Here is an 8,663-nt window from a genome sequence, read left to right as displayed (position 1 = left end):
TTTGCCCTTTTGGTGGGGAGGGGGGGAAGAAGTTTTCGCTGAACCTGTCAGCTAGGATGTTGGCAATGTCTGTGGGTTCGGTGTATTTTTTGTCATTTTGGACTAATTCTGAGCATATCTGGGAATTCCCACCCAGGTTCCTAACATAACTAAAGAAAGCCTTGTGATTGTCCTTAGTGTCCTGTGCAATTTTTCTCTCGAAGCTGGCCTTAGACGATTTTATGAGTGCCCGTAGTTTTTTGCTAATACTGATCAGAGATGCCTTCCCTTTTTGGGATTTTGTTCTATCAAGTAGTAGCTTCCTCCTTCTATTGTATAGCTTGTTTATGGCTGGGGTCCATCAGACAGGATGTCTGCCTTTGGAGGATTGGGTCTTGGTTTTATTTGTGATTGCATGATCCATGTATTTCTGAAGGTGTTCATAGAATGTGTTTATAAAGAATTCTGCGGTCTGGGCCGTATTTTCCACAGGCCCGGGGGCTTTGAAGGATTCCACCTCAGTTTTGAGGAGTGTGAAATTTGCTTTAGAGAAGTTTTTCACTGTGGTTTTCTGGGCAGGGGGTGGGGTCATTATGTGAATATCCAGTGAGATTAGTTTATGGTCTGATCTTACCAGTGAGGGATACACTTCTGGTCTGGAGCATAGATTCCCCATATTGGTGATGATCAGGTCCAGTATGTTTTTCCCTCTTGTGGGAGTGGTAACAAGTTGTTCCATAGCATTTGAGATTATAAATTCTAGGAACCTTTGGGCTAGGGTGTTGGAGCTAGAATAATGCTCCCAGTCTATGTTTGGGTAGTTGAAGTCGCCCAGTATAATGGTGTTTGGAGAGACGTTCATATTTTCCAGTGTTCTCAGGAAGGCAGAGTGGGGTTCCTGGGTTTGGAATATATATACATATACATATATATATATATATATATATATATACACATAAATATATATATATATATATAGAGAGAGAGAGAGAGAGAGAGATAGATATAGATATATACAACACACACACACACACACACACACACACACACACACACACACACACTCACTCACACACACACACATATATCTATATATATATATATATATATATATATATATATATATCTACATATATACATATACATATCATTATGTACAGTTAAATATCTATATGAGTATAGTGGAAAAGAATGAATGACCCAAACATTGTTTTCACAAGGTTGACTACAAAAGGTCAGCTTTGCAAACATCAACAAACTACTGTGCATACACTGAGAAAAATGTTAAGTCCATGCAAAAATATCACCTTAAACATTGTTTTTGCAGGGAGGCAAGCGCCCCCCCCGCCCCGCCACATGAGGGGCTGCGACCTCACACCCATGGTAATTATATTTACTAACTGTGAGATTGCACAATCTTGGAGAAAGGGCATAATTCCCTACTGTGAGAACTGTGGGATTTTGCACACTCATTGACCATCTGTGTAGTCAACTAAATTTTACTGAATAAACTGATGTTGACCAAAAGGGATTCTATTAAATTATGTGTGTGTGTGTGTGTGTGTGTGTGTGTGTGTGTTGAAACTCAAGTGATCAGTGCAAGCATTTTGAAATCCAGTCTAGCACAAAATGCAAATCAGCTTGACCAAAACAATCGCAGAAAGAACTATACCATTTCCTTTTGCAATTAGATCACCAAAACTCCACCACACATTCAGACCAAATTTGCCCGAATAGTGGTAATGTTACTGTGATGTTATGATGTAGTGCCATCTGTGCCAGGGAGACTAGGGCAGTACATACGTACATATGCCAGCAAAGCTAGATGGAGCTTTGTAAAAATAATTATCGTTTTTGACTATCAGACTGATTTGTACAGATGTTTGAGTTAAAAATATATTTCTAAACTTACTTGTGTTAAAATGCATCGACAGTAGGTCCTGCTGGACAGAAAGAATGTATGCATGTATATTAGGTTGTACTGCTGTAATTGATCAAATGTGTATTTTTATCAAAGAACCCTGGAAGGGGAAAAAGTTTGAAATTGTGTTATACCTTTCAGATGCTGCCACAGATCTTAGCAAAGCTCTGTATGTGTATTGCACTAAAGTCATGTGATCAGAGGTGATGTCATCCTCTAACCAGCATCTGGTTTCTTTGGAACTCTCTCATAGCAGCACTTTAGAATCTGATAGGAAAGATTTCTGATAGGATAAATATCTCACACATCCACACAATCAGGGAGAGACATCATCTGGCTTTTGCTGAGGTAAGACACTCCACACAGATCAGCTTATCTTGCTTTAGTAAGTAGTCAGGGAATAGTAATTGTTTACTTAGTCATGAACATTTAGTGAAAATAGTTTAGTATTGTTTTCTGCATCTGTGAGAAACTATCTAACAGTATTATTTTTATATCTCTGTGGTGAAACTCTGTAGTTTATTGTATTCAGTATTCTGTTTTCTGTTTTATTATTTATCATTAAATATTTAATGCCTTTCTTTGTGGCCTGTCCTTTAGAGAATACTTTTAACAATTTGAGAGTACTTGTGCTTGTTTTAGTGACACTGTGGCCACTCCTGAAAGCCTTGCTGCTTTTGTCATGCCCTACTATTTGTATTAGTATTCATTTTACACAGTATAATTGGGACCCGTCTGTAAGAGTCTTAGGTTAGCTGACTGTTGGCAGCATGATTGCCTCAGTCTGGGCAGAAAGTGACTCAGCTAGTAATTATGTGCTAGCTTTTCCCAGGTGTCCATATGTGTGGGAATCTCAAATATCCAAGTGTGTGTGTGTGTGTGTGTGTGTGTGTGTGTGTGTGTGTGTGCGTGTGTGTGTGTGTGTGTGTGTGTGTGTGTGTGTGTGTGTGTGTGTGTGTATGTGTGTTTGTGTGTGTGTGTGTGTGTGTCAGCTACTAGGAACAGGGACACAGAGCTCCAAAATGGTCAGTGTGGAGTTTTGTGTGGGTCTGGAGAGAGAAGGAAAGTCCAGCTCCAGGTCTGGATTGTGCTTCCTGTGTGCTCTTAAATTGTGCTTGATGCAGGGAACTGCATCTGAAAATACTATGTGAATCCATCTTTGCTCTTAGTGACTGTCCCTCACCTGAGTCAGTGGTGAGGACTGAGGCTCCTTGTTTACTGGACTGGAGTGAGGACCCATCACATATTGGTGGCAGTTGTGTGGGATATTAATTGAACTTCAGTAGCCATTGGGCAGTTGTCACTGAAGGTGTGTGTAGTCTCAGCAGCCACAAGGTAAATCTACAGAGTTTCATTTTCACAACAGTTTTATTTACTTTTGTAAGATTAGTTTAGTCAGGGACAGCAGACAATGATGTCAGCAGAGGATTATAGCAATCTGACAAAAAAAAAACAAAAAAACAGTTGGTCATGGTGTGCAAAGTCAAACTGACCAAAGAGGAAATTACTTCAGCCTTAGTCACAGCTGCAGCACAGACCAGCAACCTGGAAAACAAACATTCTGTTGATGGGGATATGCAGTCTTTAGAAACAGGGCAATTCACCTCTTCCTCAGAGGACTTAAAATCCATCTGGAGTTTAAGAGACTTGAACTGGAGGACAAGCATTTTGAAGTAGAATCAGCAGTGAGACTGTGGCATTTGAAGTCTGAAGAAAAGGCAAAACACATGGCATTAGAATCAGCAGAGTGACTGTAGTGTTTGGAGGCCAAAGAAAATGAGAATCAGCACCAACATGAAAGTAAGATGCTGACTCTTTGACATGGTCATGGTGGTGATGGTGAAGGGACTAGCCAAACCCCAGAAGCAATAAATGTCAGTAAATTTCTTCCACAGATTACAGAGGGTGATAATTTTGATAGTTTAATTCATGTGTTTGAAAGGGTATGTAAACCATACAATGTTGGCCAAGGGCTCTGGGTACAGTTCCTGACCACCTTACTCCATGGTAAAGCTGTAACTGCTGTTTCTGAATTGTGTGATACTGATTGTTTAAAATATATTAAAGTAAAACAATGTTTGCTAGAATATTTTAAGTTAACACCTGTAGCTCACATAAAAAAAGTTTTTTAAACATAGACACAAGACAGATGAAAGTGTATGTGCTTATACTGCTGATTTAAGCACTTATTTTCATAGGTGGGTGAATGGGGGTCAGGTCACCACATTTGAAAAGCTGGCAGACCTTTTGTTGAGGGAACAAGCCCTCAGCACTTTGCCTGAGGACATGAGAATCTTGCTGGCAGACCAGAAGTGTGACTCTGCAGATGAGCTGGGGAGAAATGGAGATCTCTACTTAGCAAGCACAGCATCACTGTGCAAGAAAGTAATATTCAGTGCTACACATGGTTATAGCGGAACCCATGGTGAGCAGCCTAAACCACCCAAACAGAGTACACCAGTAACAGGGGAAAACACTAGTTCAGGTACATGGCCAGGACCAAGGGTCGAATGTTGTAAATATAACCAGAGGGGCCATGTAGCATACGAATTTTCACTGAGGCAAGGTGGGGAACAAATGTTGAAGGAACCAGCAACTAGGAATAACAGCATACCAGTGGCAAGTTGTCTGGAGACAATAGGGGTACCAAATTATCACCAAAGTTTGTATCCTATCTTAGTAGATGGAAGACATGCCACTGCAAAAAGTGACACAACCTCTAGAATAACCATTGTGAAGCTTGGGTTGGTTAAAGAGGAGCAGCACTTGCTTTGGCAGTCCACACCAGTCAACACTTTAAGAGGGATCCCATTCAAAATAGTGTTGGCCAGGGTTCACCTTGACTGGGAGGATGGAAAATGAAGCAAGCAGGTAGGTGTGTTTGAGGATATCCCTGCAGATGTCTTGATAGGGAATGGTTCTGATGATGCCGTACCTTGTGTTCATGCAATTACATGCAGTCAGGCTGGGAGACAGGCATGTGGGTCAGGTAGCCTGGGGAGACCTAGATCATAGGATCATAGGAGGTTACTAGGCTAATGGTTCTGGGGAGCTTACAAGCCTAGACAAGAGTTAACTCCAAAAAAGAAACTTCAGTCAGTACCTGTCACCCCTATCAATGAGGGATGAATGTGGGATTATTGAGTACAATGCACCAATTGGAATGTACCTGGCTAGACATATCCAGCAGCTGGAGAGACCACAAAGGTACCTAACCAAGAGGATTACTGGCCTCAAACAGTTGCCCTATGCAGCACAATTGAAAAAGCTAAGACTGTTCTCTGTTGCATACCGCTTTCTCAGAGGCGATCTCTGTCTAACGTACAGAGCCACGTCCAACCCAGAATTGTTGAACATGCTCCATCTTAGCAAAACTAAATCTACTCGAGCTACACGCTCTAGGGATATAGACCTCAACACAACAATGAATAGAACATGCTGGAGGGATAGATTCCCTTCGCAGAGACTTCCCTTACTATGGAGCAGGGTCCCGATCTACATAAGACAGAGCCCCTCACTATCACTCTTCAAGAGGAACCTTGATGAGTGGATGGGTAACAGAAAGTTCACACCGGGGATCACACCAACAGCACTACTAGATAGGGGCCAAGGGTACTAGCTGCTAGTACAAGGGTCTGGGGAACTACTAAAAGGGCGGTGAATACCGCACAATGTGGCTGGGCTAATATATGCCTTCGGGCAGATAGCCCAGTACCAACCTATGAACCTATGAACCTATGAAGGTGGAACCCCTGGGACATATTTGTGGTTTCCAATCCACTCATCAAGGTTGCGCTTGAAGATGGTAGAGAGGAACTCTGATTGACATGTATGGGAAGTCTATTCCAGAGATGGGGCAGCCTCTGAGAGGCAAACCTCTCTCTCCAGCAGGTATTGTTGATGTCACATATTAGATTTAGGCCTTTTGATTGGGTAAAGCACGAGGAGGTAGACTTATGGATATGAGCATGTCTAGTAGGGCAGGGTCTGATATTACCTTTTAGGTGAGACACAGATCACCTCTGAACAATCTGTACTATACCAAGTAGAGTGATAGTGATTTGAGCCTGTCCACAAAGGACAGGTGTTGGAGGCCATGGATTCTCCTTGTGAGGTATTTCTGTGGCCTTTCTTGTTGGTACAGTTGTTTGGAGAGGTACATACCAAACAAGTCGTTATACTCCATTATAGGCCTAATGAAAGAGGGATACAGAGAGGTAATAACCTCCTTTTTTCAGGATGCAATCCCTTTGCATATAAGATGAACCAAGTAAAAGGCTTTTCTAACGACTGCCGCTACATGATGGTCGACTGTGAGATTATTGTCAACCAGAGTACCTAGGTCTTTCACCACAGGTTGTGTGTATAGGGGATCGCTGTTGATGTGGTAATCAGCAGGGGTGGTCTTTCTGATGAATGATATGATAATACATTTTTTTTGTGTTTAACTTCATGCCATGACTTTGCCACCAGTCATTTGTTGCTGTGAGACCCTCTTGCAGTATGTTAACATCATCTGGGGAGTCAATGACAGCACCCAACTTACAGTCTTCCACAAACTTGGTCAGCCATAGGCCTTTTGTCTTTGAGTGGACCTCTGAGATGTAGATGCCAAACAGTAGGAGTGCCAGGACAGATCCCTGGGGAATACCATTAGTGACAGGTTTGCTCTCAGAGGTGGTGGCACCTATTTTGACCTTGTGGCTCCTATCAGTGAGCCAGTTGGTCACCCACCTGACAAGATAGGAATTTATTCCAAGTGGAGTTAGCTTTCTGATGATGTCCGAGTGGGGGATTGTGTCAAAGGCCTTGGCTAAGTCAAGGTAAGCTGTATGTACTGACTTTCCTCATCCAGGGCCTTGGTGACAATATCAAAGAAGTCAATCAGGTTCAACAGGCAAGATCTGCCCCTGAAGAATCCAAAATGGAAGGGGGTCGAGTGTCTGGAGATTGCCTATGCCCTTGTTTATGGGGTCCATAATAATATGCCCCATGGCTTTACAGATCAGACTTGTCAATTAATGGGGTGATAATTTCCCAGGTCAGTAATGGCACCACCTTTGTGTAAGAGGATGACAAAGGCAGTTCTCCACTCTGCTGGAATGAAGCCTGTAATTAGGCTGTGGTTGAATAAGATGCTCAATAGTGAAGCCAGTATTTGCTGGAGATGGTGTAGAATACATCCTGAGATACTATCAGGTCCCATGGAAGCTGTTTTCTTTGCCTTGGATAGGGCCTTTAACACTTAATCTGTGGAGATGTGAGGTGGGGGAAAAGTATCGTGGATGTCAAATGGGCCTTTGGGGGGATAGTGGTGAAGTTTACACTGAACCTATCAGCTAGCAGGGAGGCTAAGTCAACAGGATCAGTGTAAGTGGTACCGTTAAGCACTAATTCAGAACAAACCTGGGCTTTGCCATGGGGGTTCCTGACATAGCTGAAGAAGGTTTTGTGGTTTGACTTTGTTTCAGAGGCTAATTTCAATTCATAATTGGCTTTGGAGGTTTTCTCTGGTGATCTAATTTGCTTGCTGAGGCTGAGGAGGGAGTTATTCCAACTTAGAATTTGTTACTTTTTACCCTTAGACAACAATTTCTTCCTTTTGTTGTAAAGCCAGTTGATAAAGGATCTCCACCTGACAGGTTTGTGTTTCGTTGAGGAGCAGATAGACCCCACACCTGAAGTTGGGGCTGGTGAGGTGGCTATTACAGGGAGCGAGCTACCCTGTAGCAGAGAGCCTGAAAGTGATCTACAGATGCTGGTAGGTACTGATGTTCTTATGGACAGGGTGACTGCAAAGGCAGAGGTGAATGTCAGTACCCAGGCTAACAGTGAGGCACCACTGTCAGAAAAGACTGGGCTTCCAGTGAATAGGGAGCTGGGAAGGGTCACAAAGGTAGAATTAAAAAAAGGCTAAGCTTTTGGATCCTACATTACGAAGTTTGAGGGAGATAGATAAGGAGGCATCTGATTTTCAAGGAAAATGGGAGACTGTACAGTGGAACACAGGTTACTGTATAGAGGGTGGACACCTGAAGGTGTGCTAGAGAGTGAGATAACACAGCAGTTGTTAGTGTCCAGAACCTACTGTCTGGCACTTCTAGCCATAGCCCATGGCATTCCTTTTGCAGGTCATATGAGTGTAAAGTGTGCCAAGAGACCTATTATGTAGAACTTGTATTGGCCTGGAATTGCAAGGGATGTAACAGGACACTGCAGGACCTGTGTGCTGAGCCAAAAGGTAGGTAAGGAAGGAGACAAGGTTAAAGCTCCATTGATGCCTTTGCCTGTGATTGATGAGCCATTTCAGAGGGTAGCTATGAATATTGTGGGGCCTCTGAGTCCCTCAAGTTCCACAAGGAAGAACTATACCTTGATGGTTGTAGATTACTGTAGATTATAGAATAGATATTGTAAGGCGGTGACTCTGTCCTCTATGGCAAATGCTTTGTTACAGACTTTTAGGAGGGTAGGTTTCCTGAGAGAAATAACAGACAGTGGTACTAATTTCATGTTAACCTGCTGGCTTGTCTGTGGAAGCGCTGTGGAATGAAGCACCTAAAAACACACCCTGCCACCTCCAGACTAATGGCCTTATGGAGAGGTTAAACTCTACACTAAAGACCATACTATGGGTGTTTGCAGACCAGTTTAAGAGAGAGAGACTGGGACAAATATTTGCCCCATCTGCTGTTGGCAAACAGAAGGGTATCCCAGGAATCCACAGGTTTTTGCCCTTTGAATTGCTTTATGGGCATAGGGT

The sequence above is a fragment of the Protopterus annectens genome, chromosome 2.part1 (genome assembly GCF_019279795.1).
Source record: "Protopterus annectens isolate FY-2018-M chromosome 2.part1, PAN1.0, whole genome shotgun sequence".
Classification (NCBI taxonomy): Eukaryota; Metazoa; Chordata; order Ceratodontiformes; family Protopteridae; genus Protopterus; species Protopterus annectens.
Note: the sequence above shows the minus strand (reverse complement) of the source record.